Raw genomic sequence first — 15,655 nt, forward strand, 5'->3', positions numbered from 1 at the left:
TTTTTCACTGAGGATTACAGTCAATAATGCCAGATATTACAGTTTCATACTTCTTACTGTTCAGAAAATGTACGTTTCCACCATTGCCATGTCATAGAGGAATAAAACCCTAACGATGGCTCATCTAAACTGGGTTGGATTAAAGGCTTGGTCTTCTGATGTACAGGGAGGGATGGTTGTGCCCATCCAGTAGGGATGGCATTCATCAGAAATACTCAATGACAAAAGGCATTGTCTACAGAGGGGAGTAACCCTCAGGCATGCTGACAAACACAGTGGTAAAGGTGGTGGGGAAATAAGGGTAGGTCATAAATCCTTCACCAAGAAGCAGCAACTACTGGCACCAGTCTCCAAGATGCTCTTGAGATCCACACTGTCCTCAGCTCACTTCAAAGTCCAGGAGAGGAAAAAGGAGCAGGCAGATCCAGTGGTGGGCAGGAACACTGGCACAGCTGAACAGAATGAAGCAAGGTGGAGAGAAAAATGAAAATGCATGTTGATGCACAAAGCTATTACTCTGTGAACTGTTTAAGTTAATGTATAAACACTTAAAAGTTGTCCTTGATTTTGGGCCTTTTGCTGTTTGTCTATGTTCTGATCCTTCTGCAAAGGAGTGCTATACTGCCAAAAATATCATCAGCATCTTAAAAAAAATACTTAACTCACGCTGCCTTAAATGGGAATTTCAGCTTCTGACTTCACTCAAAGCACCACTCTCTAAGTTTGATTTTTACTGTCTTTCTGCTCTGCACCACCCATGGGGCAGAAAGCTCACAATGTTCAAATGTAATGTGGCTTGCACAGTCAAGTCAATTGCGGGATTTTCCCCTCAAAAGGGTCTGTCACATACTCAGTGTTAGGAATTTTTTTTAATTAACACTGAACTCTCAACTCTTCCCTCAACACTACTTTTTAAAAAGCAACTTAAAGTTTACCTTAATTCTCACTGGCTATGCTCTTGCACTAACCCAGACTAATTCCTATCCTGCTATGTTCTCTGCGTGCTTATCTCACTACTTCTGTTTTCAGTTTACCTTCCTTCATGATCCTCAGAAAATATAATCTGTAAGCTACTGAAGTCTGTCTTGTTTTAGTCTTTACAGGGAAGCTCTACACATTATAAACTCACTTAGCAAGTTATCAGCTTGTATAGACATAGCCTTACAAACATCTATGCGTTTCTTTCTTTAAACTTGTTAATAACCTCAGTCCAAAGCTATATGTAACTACTTCCAGCCCTGGTCTTACTATTTATTGTACAGTACAATACTATATGTAACAATTTGCATCTCTGGTCTTACTATCCATTGTACGAATGTTGCTATTTTTTCTTTATTGGAGCTTATCTCCCCGGGCAGCTACTGAAAATGGAAATACACATCCAGTTAGACTAGCCCAGTCAACAAATGTAAAATAAATAAAATAAACAGTAATGAACCATATATAAAGGAGTTCTATTCTAACCATTCTATGAACTTCCAAGTTTAAGTTGTTAGAGGTTTCACATTATAAGAGGCACTTGTGACTTTAGCTAGAAAGCTCACATCAGGATTATTACCTGGTGCTTCACATTTAAAATGTTCTTTTTTGAAGAATTAATACAATTATTATTCAGTATTAACCTCTGGGTATTTGTTAAAGTCATAATGAATATGACCAAGACCCCATTAAGTGTGGAACATGGAATTTTAAGGCACTAAATGAGGAACATTCCTTATAATGAGATATAGCTGAGAGGTATGAACAGAACATATGGTTTTAAGTAAGCTCAGCAATTTGTGTGCATTTTTTGTAGAATTCTCCTAAATAGCATCTACAGTGGTTCAGGAATCAGGATGGTGACACATTAAATTCAATGACTTAAAATAGTAAAGAAACGTGCCTGTAACATTGGAAATTCTAGCAAGACTTAGAATTAAAGCTGTGAAAATGCCCATTGTTGCAATAAAACAATTAAAAACTGATCAGAAATAAACCAAAATATATAAAACATTGATTTGTTTCAGTATAATGTACTTCAATTTGCTTTCATACAATAGTACAGTTGTGTACACTTACTATAAATGTAGATGTTAGTGTGTATTCACTGTTGCAGTCATTACATTTGGGTAATCTGCTGGCAGGTTGCCCTCAGTCGACCTGAATTCCAAAGTCTTGGGTCCTGCATCATTTGCTGTCTCCTCTTCCATGACATCAGGTCGTCAGGGGTATAAAATAAGCAGCTGACACCATTTTCTTTAGTTTTTCTTGCCCCAGATGTCAGGTGCCCCCAAAAAGGTAGCAAAAATATATATAAACTATATATACATGTAACAATACAAACTTTACCTTCATCTACAAGCAAATACAACACATTGTTGTGGAAGATAGTGAAGGAAAGAGAAACTCCAGAATAAAAGGAGGATGGTGGGCGGGTAACCTGGACTGCAACAGTGAATACACTCGAACATCAACATTTACAGTAAGTGTACACAACTGTACTACGTTCTTCGTGTTTCACTGTTGCAGTCATTACATTTGGATAGAATCCCAAAGCTATGGATGGGAGGCTGGAGCTAAACAATATTAGGTGCGGCTATAAGGCCCTTCAGAACTGCAGTGGCAAAGCCTGCCCTGGACTTAGAGTAGAGATGCAAATGATGCTGTTTTGTGAAAGTGTGAACAGAACTCCAAGTAGCAGCCTCTAGAATGTCCTTGGTTGGTACTACTCTGAGAACGGCTGCTGATGTAGCTGCAGCTTTGGTGGAATGAGACCTAATGCTCTTGGGCACAGGTTTGCCATGGTGTAAGTAGCAGAAGTGAATGCAGTGGCTTATCCACTTTGAAATAGTCTGCCTTGAAATAGCCTTTCCTTCTGATCCTGCAGCATATGTCACAAGTAACTGCTCAGTTTTTCTTAGAGCTTTAGTCCTGCTCAAGTAGAATCTTAGCTGTCTGTGTACGTCCAATGAATGCAGAATCCTCTCCCCCTTGTTCTGCGGATTTGGATAAAAAGGTTGGCAGATGAATAGTTTGGTTAAGGGCCACACTGGAAAGCACCTTAGGCATAAATGAAGGATTGGTACTCAGACAACCTGTCTGGGTAAAATACGATAAAAGGCTCCACAGCCATGAAGGCTTGTAGCTCACACTCTTCTTGCTGAAGTAATTGCTAGGAGTAGAGCCGTTTTCCATGATAAGTACTTTGGATCTGCAGTAGCAGCTGGTTCAAATGGAGGTAGGGTGAGCTTTTCCAACACATAACTGAGGTCCCATGCAGGTATTGATGATCTGGGCGGCCTTCATTTTTTGGCTCCTCTAAGATACTGCTTTAGCAAAGGATGAGAAAAGATTGGTGGCTCTGTATTGTAATGAGCTGAAATGGCAGAGGCATGGATTTTTATTGATGAGAAAGATAGGCCTTTGTCAAGCATCTCAGTCAAGTACTGTAATATCTGAGGAATAGTTGGTTCTGCTGTATCAGTTCCCTGTGCTTGATTCCAAGCACAGAATCGCTTCCATTTATTGCATAAGATTTTCTAGTACTAGGCCTTCTGCCTTCCAAAATGACATCCATCACAGCTTTTCTGAGAGGTGTTGTTTGCATAACTACGTGATCAGCCAAGCTGCCAGGTTCAGTGTTTGGAGCTGATTGTGCAGGATCTGACTGTTTTGCTGGGACAGTAATTGAGGTTTTTGAGGTAAGGTCCAAGCTGGGTATTGAGACAAGTTCCTTAGAATTGGGTGCCAGTACGGGGCAAATAATATCAACTTTGGTTTCACTTGTCTGACTTTTAGTAGGACCTTGGGAAGAAGAGGCAGAGGAGGAAAGGTATAAACTGAAGGATAGGGCGTCCACTTTCCATGCTTGTCTGTGATAAGTCCTTGTGCAGAAACTTTTCAATCAATAATTTTGAGGAGAGGCTAATAGATCTATGGCCGGGCTCCCCCATTTCTTTATCATGCTGAAGACTTGTGGATCTAGTTTCCACTCGTGAAGGTCCATAAGGTTTCTGCTTAAGTCGTCTGCCAGAGCATTTTATTTTCCTGGCAGGAATTGAGCTTGTAGATGTACTTGGTAAGTCAAAGCTGTGTCCCACAGTGCCATGGCTAGTCTGCAAAGGGGGGTATGAATGCGTGCCCCCGCTTGTTTATATACCACATAACCGTGGTGTTGTCCTGGATGAAGTAAGTCCTTGAAGGCTGTCAGGGCATTTTGAACAGCTAACATCTCTTTTTGGTTGATATGCAGATGCATTTGTTTTGGGGTCCATATGCCCTGACTGCATCTTCCCACCAGGTGGGCCCCCCATGCATAATCTGATGCATCTGTTAAGGTTGGGCTGGCAGGGGGTAGAGTGAAGGGCCGTCCCATGTTTTGGTGACATGCCTTTGCCCACCACAGAAACTCCTGTTGTAGGCAGGGAATGAGAGGAATCATTGTTTTCAGACTGTGACAATGTTGACTCCAAAAACTTTTAAGGTACCAGTGAAGTTTCCTCATATGCAGTCTTGCATATGGAATCAGTAGATTGCAGGATGCCATGAACCCCAAAGCCTGCAGAGTTTGTCTTGCAGATAACTGGGATTTTGTTGCCATCAGTTTGAAGTAAGTAGTCAGTTGCCTTTGTTTGCCTGGCGTGAGGAAATCCATCTGGGCAGTTGTATTCAAGCTTGCACCCAGGAATGTTATCTCTTGAGAGGGTACCAGTTGTGATTTATTTTCATTTATTGTGCACCCTAGGCATGTTAGAAGCCTTTTCACAAATGCCAGGTGCTGAAGAAGAATGTCCTTGTTCTTTGCCTGAATGAGACAGTCGTCCAAGTAAGGATATATTTGTATACTACTCTGTCTGCAAAAAGCAATTACTGGTGCCAGTCACTTTGTAAAGACCCTGGACACAGTAGATAAGCCAAAGGGCAGTGCAGAGAATTGGTAATGCATTAAGCCAGCCTTGAAACGGAGGCATCTTCTGCATGATTGCCTTATTGGGACACGCAGCTATGCCTCTTTTAGGTCTAATGTCACCAGCCAAGCATTCTTGCCCAGCATGGGCAGAAGCTGCTGCAAAGTTAGCATTTTGAATTTTGGAATGTCCAGGAATGTGTTCAAAATTGATAAATCCAGTATTGGCCTCCAGGCCTTGTCCTTTCTAGGTACCAAGAACAGTCTTGAGTAAAAACTTTGTCCTTTCTCCTGTTCTAGTATTGGCTGAATAGCCCCCATACCCATGACGGACGTAACCTGTTTCTGTGCCTCTGCCCATTGATTTTTTGGCAGATCCGGCCAACCGTTTGCCATTGGCAGAGTATGGAAATGGAATCTGTATCCCTGTGATACTATGTTTAGCACCCGCTTGTCCTGGGTTAACGGCCAATTTTGAGCAAAAAGTGCTAATTTCCCCCTAAGAGTGTTGCCAAAAGATAAATGCTTGGTGATGGCAGACAGAAGTCATTGGGACTGTTTTCTGTAGGGTTGCACTTTGGAGGTAGAAGCACCCCATTGCTCTGACCTGTAAGAATCTTGTACCTGGTATCTAGAACCTTTAGGGCGTCTGGATTTGCCCCTTTGAGCTCTGTTGGACACAGGAAAGGACCATTTTTTTTGTAGGGCAGTGTCTACTGAATCTTGGTGGCTGCACCTGTAAGAAGTCTTTTACAGTTTGCATAGACTTAACTTTGTCTTCCATTTTCTTTAAAACATCTTTTGCCTTAACACCAGAGTGTCATGCTGTAAAGGTGCATCCAGTAGTTTAGCGTTAACATTATCAGGCAAATTTTGCTCTCTTAGCCAGGCATGCTTCCTAATCACAGATCCAGTAACTGCGGCCCTGCAGGAGGCCTCTAAGGAATCAAAACCATATTGCAAAGTATGCTTTCCAACTTGTTCAGCTGCATGCAATAATTCCTGCAATTCTTTATTTTCTGCACATTCAGAAATCAACACCATTTTCTGTTTCAGCAATCCCATAACATGTTGTTGATACTTGAGCATATGAAACTGTCAGTTTAAGGCCCTAATTGCCAAGGTTGTAGATGTATAAACTTTCTTTCCCCATCTATCCAGTGCCTGAGAATCTCTGTCTGAGAGGGCAGGAATTTTTGCTGTTGTGGCCTTAACTCCCTTTGGACCCTATGAAATAGATTCAGGGTCAGCAGCAGGGTTTCTAAATAACCATTTTGTGTGAGTCAGGGACCCTGTAATATCTGTCAGGCTTGCTGGGAGCAGGAGGTAAGGAGTCAGGAGTCGAGCTTGACTCTGGAAACACATCATCCACAATGTCTAAAATAGGGGGTATGGCTAAAAGCCTGTGCTGAAGGAGAAGGAAATCCCGGAGCCTCTTTTTTTGATTCTGAAAAATCTTGACTCTCCCAGTGAAAATGCTCCCTCAAAGTATGCAAGGTTTCTCCAAATGAATAATCCTCAGGAGGTGATGCAGACGGGATACATTCCTCTGCATCAGAATCCTCATGGGGAGGTATAGATAATCCCTGATCAGAAGAGGAATCAGAAGAAACAGAAACCTGATCTGAAGATTCATAATAAGTGTCCTGCCTAGGCCTCTTATCAGGAGGGGGTTGGGAACCCCTGATCAAGGTAATTAGGTCTTCAGCCATTTTGATCTGTTTTTTAGGTATAACGGCCTGTGCACGTGGCTCATACGTCAGTTTCTTAGCTTTAGAAGTTGCTTTTGTCTTTGTTTTGCAGCTGTCGGTTTTATATAAAAATGTTGAGGCCTGAATACACCCTCAGAAGTCGGTGTCTGCTCTGCGGCTCCGGTCCCCATCCGAGGGAGAGACATCCGTGGGTGCAATACTTGAGTATCTTGCGGCGTGCCGTACTCCACATGGGTCTCGATAGGGGCCTGCGACTCAAAAATAGCGGGCATCAGGGGCTGCGAAAGCGCCTCACTGAGTACTGGCAAACCGGCGACTGGCTTAGAAGAAGCTTCGTAGTCAGTTTTGAACTTCAACGGTCTATCTCTGTCCTTTTCTTTGCGGTTTTTTGTGTACTTCGCTAGTCAGATTGCTATCCGACTACATTTCAGGATAATTAAATCTGTTTCCAAAATATTCTGAGGCAAAAATATACTGACGCTTAATAGTGCGTTGGTTAAATCTAGCACAAAACTGACAGCCAGGCATGTTGTGATCAGGGCCTAGGCAAGGAATACAGTATAAATGGAAATCCTTATGAGATATTTGCTTCCCACAAGTAATATAATTAACTTTTTCTGACATCTGTATGGAGCAAGAAAAAAGTTTCCCCAACGGGGTACTTAGCTTTAGTGAAAACTTCGGTTCTGAAACTCGAAAATTTCAGGAGTCTGCCGACCAGCACTTGCGTACTGCTTCTGCTTCGGGCACCGTGCGGCAAAAAAGACTGAAGAAAATGGAGTGAATAACAAAGTCTTGGGTCCTGCGTCAGTTGCTGTCTCCTCTTCCATGACGTCAGGTCGTCAGGGGGTATAAAACATGCAGCAGACGCCATTCTTACCCCAGATGTCAGGTGCCTCCCAAATGGGGAGCAAAAAATATATATACATAAATATACATGTACTTTAGAACACAAAAATTTTACCTTCAACTAAAAGCAAATACAGCACAGAGGCTTTTGAGCATAAAGGAAAGAATAGGTATAATAATAGAGAAGAAAGGGGGCTGGCGAGTGGGTAACCCGGACTGCAACAGTGAATACACTCGAACATCCACATTTATGGTAAGTCTACACAACTGTACTATGTTCTTCGTGTTTCACTGTTACAGTCATTACATTTGGGTAGAATCCCAAAGCTATGGATGGGAGGATGGAACTAAACAGCATTAGGAGCAGCTATAAGGCCCTGCAGGACTGAAGTGGCAAAGCCTGCCCTGGATTTAGAAAAGAGAAGTAAATGGTAATGCTTTGTGAATGTATGAACAGAGCTCCAATTAGCAGCTTATAGAATGTCTCTGGTAGGAACCCCTCTGAGAAAGGCAGTAGAAGCAGCCCTGGTGGAAAGGGATCTGATCCTCTTAGGGACAGGTTTACCATGGTACAAGTAGCAGAAACGAATACAATGGCTTATCCATTTTGAAATAGTCTGCTTTGATATAAGCCTTCCCCTCTGTTCTTGCAGCAAATGCCACCAGTAGTTGCTCAGACTTTCTTAGAGATTTTGTTCTGTTTAAGTAGAATCTTAGTTGTCTGTGTACATCCAATGAATGCAGAATCCACTCCCCCTTGTTCTGATGATTTGGGAAGAAATTTGGCAGGTGAATGGTCTGGTTAAGAGCCACACTGGATACCACCTTAGGCATAAAAGAAGGAATGGTTCTGAGGGCTACCCTGTCCGGGTAAAAGATAATGAAAGGCTCCACTGCCATGAGAGCCTGCAGTTCTGAAACCCTTCTAGCTGAAGTGACTGCCAAAAGAAAGGCCGTCTTCCAAGAAAGAAATTTTATATTCGCAGTAGCAGCTGGTTTAAAAGGAGGTAGGGTGAGTTTTTCCAGCACAAAATTGAGGTCCCATGCAGGAGTCTGTGCTCCCCTGGGAGGCCTTACATTTTTGGCCCCTCTGAGGTACTGCTTTAGCAAGGGATGAGAGAAGAGAGGAGGCTCTGTGTTGTAATGTGCCGAGATGGCAGAGGCATGGATTTTTATTGATGAAAAAGATAGGCCCTTGTGAAGCATCTCAGTTAAGTATTGCAAAATCTGTGGAATATCGGGCTTTGCTGTGTCTATTCCTTGAGCTTTGTTCCAAGCACAGAATCTCTTCCATTTATCAGCATAAGATTTTCTAGTACTAGGCCTTCTAGCCTCCAAAATGGCATCCATCACAGGTTTACTGAGAGATCTGATTGGTGAATTTAATTGATTAGCCATGCTGCAAGATTCAGAGTTTGGAGCGGAGTATGCAGAATTTTATAGTTCTGCTGAGACAGTAGATGAGGTGTTGGAGGCAAGTACCACGGAGAAAGGTGCGACATATTCCTTAGAAGTGGGTACAGGTGTTGACGAGGCCAGTCCGGAGAAATCAGAATCATTTTTGTTTTTTCCTGTCTGACATTTAGTAAGACCTTGGAGAGTAGAGGCAGAGGAGTAAAGGCATAGACTGATCGGTTTTAATAGCTGAAGGATAGAGCATCCACTTTCCATGCTTTTTTGTGAAGAGTTCTTGTGCAGAATTTGTCTGATAGTTTTGAGGAGAGGCAAATAGATCTATGTCTGGGCTCCCCCATTTTCGTGTCAACATGCTGAAGATTTCTGGATCCAATTTCCATTCGTGTGGGTCCATAAGATTTCTGCTTAGGTCGTCTGCCAGAGGATTTTGCTTTCCTGGCAGGAATTGAGCTTGAAGATGTATTTGGTAAGTCAAGGCTGTGTTCCACAAGGCCATGGCCAGTCTGCAAAGGAGGTAGGAGTGGGTACCCCCTGCTTGTTTATGTACCACATGACTGTGCTGTTGTCCGTCTTTATCAGTAGCTGCCCTGGATGAAGGAAGTCCTTGAAGGCTGTTAGAGCATTCTGTACTGTTAGCATTTCTTTCTGGTTGATATGCAGATGCATTTGATTTGGGCTCCATTTGCCCTGAATGCATCTCCTTGCCAGGTGGGCCCCCAAGCACAGTCTGATGCGTCTGTAGTTAGGGTTTGGGTGGCAGGGGGTAGAATGAATGAGTCCCTTGTTTTGGTGACATGCCTCTGCACACCAAAGGAACTCCTGTTGCAGGCAGGGAATGAGAGGAATCATTGTTTTCAGGCTGTGACAATGCTGACTCCATAAGCTTTTTAGGTAACATTGAAGTTTCCTCATATACAGTCTTGCATATTGAATTAGTAGAATGCAGGATGCCATGAACCCCAAAGCCTGCAGAATTTGTCATGCAGATAAGCTGGGCTTTTGTTGCCACTTGTTTGAAATATGGTGTCAATTGAATTTGTTTGGCGTGAGGTAAGCCATCTGGGCAGTTGTATTCAAGCTTGCAACCAGGAATGTAAATATTTGAAAGGGTACCAGTTGTGATTTCTTTTCGTTTATATTGTACCCTAGCCATGCTAGAAACCTTTTTACAAATGCCAGATGCTGAAGAAAAGTGTCCTTGTCCTCTGCCTGAATGAGACAATCGTCCAGATACGGATAAATATGAATGTTTCTTTGTCTGCAAAATGCAATTACTGGTGCCAGGCACGTTGTGAAGACCCTTGGCTCTGTAGATAAGCCGAAGGACAGTGCAGAGAACTGGTAATGCAAATAGCCTGCTTTGAAGCGGAGGTATCTTCTGCAAGATTCCCTGATTGGGATATGCAGGTATGCCTCTTAAGTCTAGAGTTACCAACCAGGCATTCTTGCATAGCACAGGCAGGAGCTGTTGTAAAGTCAGCATTTTGAATTTTGGAATGTCCAAGAAGGTATTTAGAATGGATAAGTCCAGAATTGGACGCCATGATTTGTCTTTTCTTGGAACCAGGAAAAGTCTTGAATAAAACCCTTGTCCTTTTTCCTTTTCTGGAACTGGTCGAATAGTCCCCATATCCATGAGGGACATGACTTATTTCTGGACCTGTGCCCTCTGATTTGGTGGCAGATCTGGCCATCCGATTGGAATTGGTAACGTGTGGAAATGAAATATGTACCCCTGGGATACTATATTTAAGACCCACTTGTCCTGGGTAATTAGATGCCAATTTTGAGCATGAAGTGCTAGTTTCTCCCCCAAAGGGGTTGCCAAAAGATAAGTGCTTGGAGATGGAAGAGGAAAGTCATTGAGACTTTTTACTGCAGGGTGGGGTGCTTTGCTACCTCCTGTTTTGGAGGTGGAGGCACCACATTGCTTTGACCTGTAAGATCCTTGTGACTGAAACCTGGAGCGTTTGGGCTTGCCCTGAGCGGCTCTGTTGGACACTGGGAAAGGACCAATTCTTAGTAGGCCAGTGTCAACTGAACCTGGGTAAGCTGCACTTGCAAGAAATCTTTTACTGTATGCATAGATTTAGCTTCGTCTTCCATCATTTTTTTTTAACCTCTTCTGACGTATTACCAAACAGACTGTCCTGCTGTAAAGGAGCATCCAACAATTTAGCGTTAACATGATCAGGCAGATTTTGCTCCTTGAGCCAAGCATGCCTTCTTATCACAGATCCAGTTACGGCAGCCCTGCAAAAGACCTCCAAAGAATCAAAACCACATTGCAAAGTATGCTTTCCAACCTGTTCTGCTGAATACAATAAATCCTGTAACTCCTTATTTTCCACAAAATCAGAAATCAATGTTTTCTGTTTCAGTAAGCCCAAACATGCTGTTGATATTTAAGCATATGGAACTGGCAGTTTAAAGCCCTGATTGTCAAGGTTGCAGATGTATAAACCTTCTTAGCCCATCTATACAGCGCCCTGGAGTCCCTATCTGAAGGGGTAGGATTTTTGGCTGTAGAAGCCTTAACATCCTTGGGACCCTGAGAAATAGTTTCAGGATCAGCAGCAGGATTTTTGAAAAGGAATTTGTGGGATTCAGGAACCCTGTAGTATCTGTCTGGCTTACAAGGAGCCGGAAAATTGTCAGGAACCCTGTAGCATCTGTCTGGCTTACTAGGAGCCGGAGGCAGGGAATCAGGAGCCATGCTCGATTCTGAGAAATCATCCTCCACAATGTCTAATACAGGAGGTATAGCCAAAAACCTATGCTGAGGAAGAAGAAGAAGAAAATCCCTAAGCCTCTTTTTGGATTCTGAGAAGTCCTGACTCCCAATGAACATGTTCCCTTAAAGCATGCAAAGTCTCTCGAAAAGAGTAATCCGCAGGAGGAGAAGCAGAAGGAATGGATTCCTCTGCATCAGAGTCCTCTCATAAGGTGGAATAAAAAATCCCTGATCAGATCAGAAGAGGAGTCAGAAGAAATGGAAACCTGATCTGAAGATTCATAATCAGTGCCTTGCCTAGGTATCTTAGCAGGGGGGGGGGGGGGGTTGGGAACCCCTGATCAAGGTAATTAAATCCTCAGCCATTTGATCATTTGATTTTTAGGCATAGGGGCCTGAGCACGTGGCTCATGCGTCAGTTTTTTAGACACAGAAGGAGGTTTTGGCTTTGTTTTTGATGATGGCGTCGGTTTAATATAGAAATGTTGAGGCCTGAAAACATCCTCAAAAGCCGGTGCCTGCTCAGCAGCTCTGGACCCATCCAAGGGAGAGACATCTGTAGGTTCAATACTTGCAGAATCTCGCAGCATACCGGACTCTGAATGGGTCTCGGTAGAGGCCTGTGACTCAAAAGTAGTGGGCATCAGGGGCTGCGAAAGGGCCAAACTGAGTACTGGCGAACCGGCGACTGGCTTAGGAGTAGCTTCGTCTGTTTTGGACCTCAACGGTATGTCTCTTTTTCCTTGCGTTTTTTGTGAATTCTGGTAGTCGGATTGCTAACTGACGACATTTCAGGATAGTTAAATCTTGAACCAAAGTACTTAGAAGTTAAATTTAGCACAAAACTGACAGCAAGGCACGTTGTGATCAGGGCCTAGGCAAGGAATACAGTACAAATGAAAATCCTTATGAGGTATTTGCTTCCAAGTAATACAATTACTAACTTTTACGGACATCAATAAGGAGCAAGAAAAAGTTTCTCCAATGGAGTACTTAGCTTTAGTTTGAAGACTTTGGTTCTGAAACTTGAAAACGAAAATTTCAGGAGTCTGCTGACCGGCACTTGCAAACTGCTTCTGCTTCGGGCACCACACGGCAAGAAAGACCGATTAAAATGGCGTTGGCTGCATGTTTTATACCCGACGACCTGACGACATGGAAGAGGAGACAGCAACCGACGGAGGACCCAAGACTTTCTTATTCAGGCCGACTGAGGGCAACCTGCCAGCAGATTACCCAAATGTAATGACTGCAACAGTGAAACACAACATCTGATAATGCAAGTAGCCTGTTTTGAAGCGGGGGTATCTTCTGCAAGATTCCCTGATTGGAATATGCAGGTAAGCCTCTTAAATCTAGAGTTGCCAACCAGGCATCTTTGTCTAGCATAAGAAGTAACTGGTGAAGAGTCAGCATCTTGAATTTTGGAATGTCCAGAAAGATGCTTAGAGTAGACAGGTCCAGAATTGGACTGGGTACCAGGAAAAGTCTGGAATAGACACCTTGTCCCTTTTCCTCTTCTGGTACTAGTTGAATAGTCCCCATGTTTAGCAAGGAAAGTACTTGCTTCTGAGCCTCTGCTCACTGATTTGGGGGGCAGGTCAGGACGCCCGTTTGGAGTTGGCAACGTGTGGAAATGAAACCTGTATCCCTGGGACACTACATTTAAAACCCAATTGTCCTGGGTTATAAGTTGCCAATTTTTTGCATGAAGAGTCAGTTTTCCCCCAAAAGGGGCAGCTAATAGGCAAGTGCTTGGTAATATTAAAGGAAAATCATTACCATAGGGAGGTCTGTCTTGTTGTTTACAGATTTGGAAGCAGAGGCACCCCATTGCTTAGTTCTGAAAGACCCTTGGGACTGAAACCTGGTGCTTTTGGAATGTCTGGGTTTGGGTTCAGTGGCTCTGGAAGGAACTGAAAAGGACCAGTTCTCAGTAGGCCAGTGCCTACTAAATCTTGGAGGTTGTACTTGTAAGAAATCTTTCATAGTTTGCATAGATTTAGCTTTATTTTCCATCTTTTTTAAAACTTCTTCAGCCTTATTGCCAAACAGACAGCCCTGCTGCAAAGGAGCATCCAACAACTTTGCTTTAACATGATCAGGCAGAGATTGCTCCTTAAGCCAAGCATCCCTTCTAAGCACAGACCCAGTTAACAGCATCCCTGCAAGAGGCCTCCAAAGAATCAAAACCACACTGCAAAGTATGTTTTCCAACTTGTTCAGCTGAATGCAATAAATCCTGTAAATCCTTATTTTCCACACAGTCAGAAATCAACATCATTTTCTGTTTAAGCAGTCCCATGATATGCTGTTGATATTTTAGCATATGGAATTGACAGTTTAAAGCCCTGATGGCCAAGGTTGCAGAAGTATAAACCTTCTTACCCATCTATCCAGCGCCCTGGAGTCTCTATCAGGAGGAGTAGGATTTTTAGCAGTAGAAGCCTTAATGCCCTTGGGCCCCTGAGAAATGGTTTCACGGTCTGCAACAGGATTTTTGAAAGGAATTTGTGGGATTCAGGAACCCTGTAGTATCTGTCTGGCTTACAAGGAGCCGGAGACAGGGAATCAGGGGTCATACTGGATTCTGAAAACACATCAACAACAATGTCTAGTACAGGAGGTATATAGCCAAAGGCCTATGCTGAGGAAGAAGGAAATCCCAAAGCCTCTTTTTGGATTCAGAAAAATCTTGACTCTCCCAGTGGAAATGTTCTCTTAAGGTATGCAAAGTTTCCCCAAAAGAAAAATCCTCAGGGGGAGAAACAGAAGGAATGGAATCCTCTGCATCAGAGTCCTCATAAGTAGGTATGGACAAATTCTGTTCATTAGAAGAGTCAGAAGAAACAGAGTCCTGTTCAGAAGATTCATAGTCAAGTACAGCCCTAGGCCTCTTAGAAGGGGGGGGTTGACTACTCCGATTAGAGTAATTAATTCTTCAGCCATTTTTGATAATTTGTTTTTTAGGCATACGGGCTTTAACATGTGGCCTGGGCGTTGGTTTTCTTAGACATAGGTTGAGATTTTGGCCTTAAAATTGAAGTTGGTGTCAGTTTAATATACAAATCTGTAGGCCTGAATACACCCTCAGAAGCTGGGGCCTGCACAGCAGGTCTGGACCCATCCAAGGTAGAGACATCCGCGGGTTACGTAGGTGAAGTATCTCGCGGCATACCGGACTCCAAATGGGTCTCAGTAGAGGCCTGCGAATCACAAGTAGTGGGTATCAGGGGCTGCGAAAGCACCTCACTGAGTACTGGCAAACTGGCGACTGGCTTAGGAGAAGCGTCGTCGGCAGTTTTGGACCTCAAAGGCCTGTCTCTTTTTCTTTGCGTTTTTTCGGTATCCCGGTAGTCGGATGGCTAACTGACGTCATTTCTGGATAATTAAACCAAGAACCGAAATATTTAGAAGCAAAAATGTACTGATGACTGATAGTGCGCTGATTAAATAAAGCACAAAACTGACAGCAAGGTACTTTGTGGTCAGGGCCTTGGCAAGGAATACAGTACAAATGAAACTCCTTATTAAGTATTTGCTTCACACAAGTAATACAATTGTTAACTTTTCTGGACATCGGTAAGGAGCAAGAAAAAGTTTTCCCAACAGGATACTTAGCTTTTAGTTGAAGACTTCGGTTCTGAAACTCGAAAACGAAAATTTCAGGAGTCAGCTGACCGGCACTTGCGAACTGCTTCTGCTTCGGGCACCGTGCAGCAAGAAAGACTGATGTAATGGTGTCAGCTGCATGTTTTATATCCCTGATGACCTGATGTCATGGAAAAACAGACCACAACCGACGCAGGACCCAAGACTTTGTTAATCAGGCCGACTGAGGGCAACCTGCCAGCCAATTACCCAAATGTAATGACTGCAACAGTGAAACACAAAGAACATACCCTTGTTTTCACTGAGAACAAACAACTGATTTACAAGATTTTTAAGTACAATGATCTGGGCAGTGCTGCTAGTTCTGTGTTTTTCTCACCCAACTGGGCTGCTTTCGAAAGTTGTTTGCCGAAAATTTGGAGCAGTTGCGTTTTTTTGGGCTGGTTG

The sequence above is a fragment of the Protopterus annectens genome, chromosome 9.part0 (genome assembly GCF_019279795.1).
Source record: "Protopterus annectens isolate FY-2018-M chromosome 9.part0, PAN1.0, whole genome shotgun sequence".
NCBI lineage: Eukaryota > Metazoa > Chordata > Ceratodontiformes > Protopteridae > Protopterus > Protopterus annectens.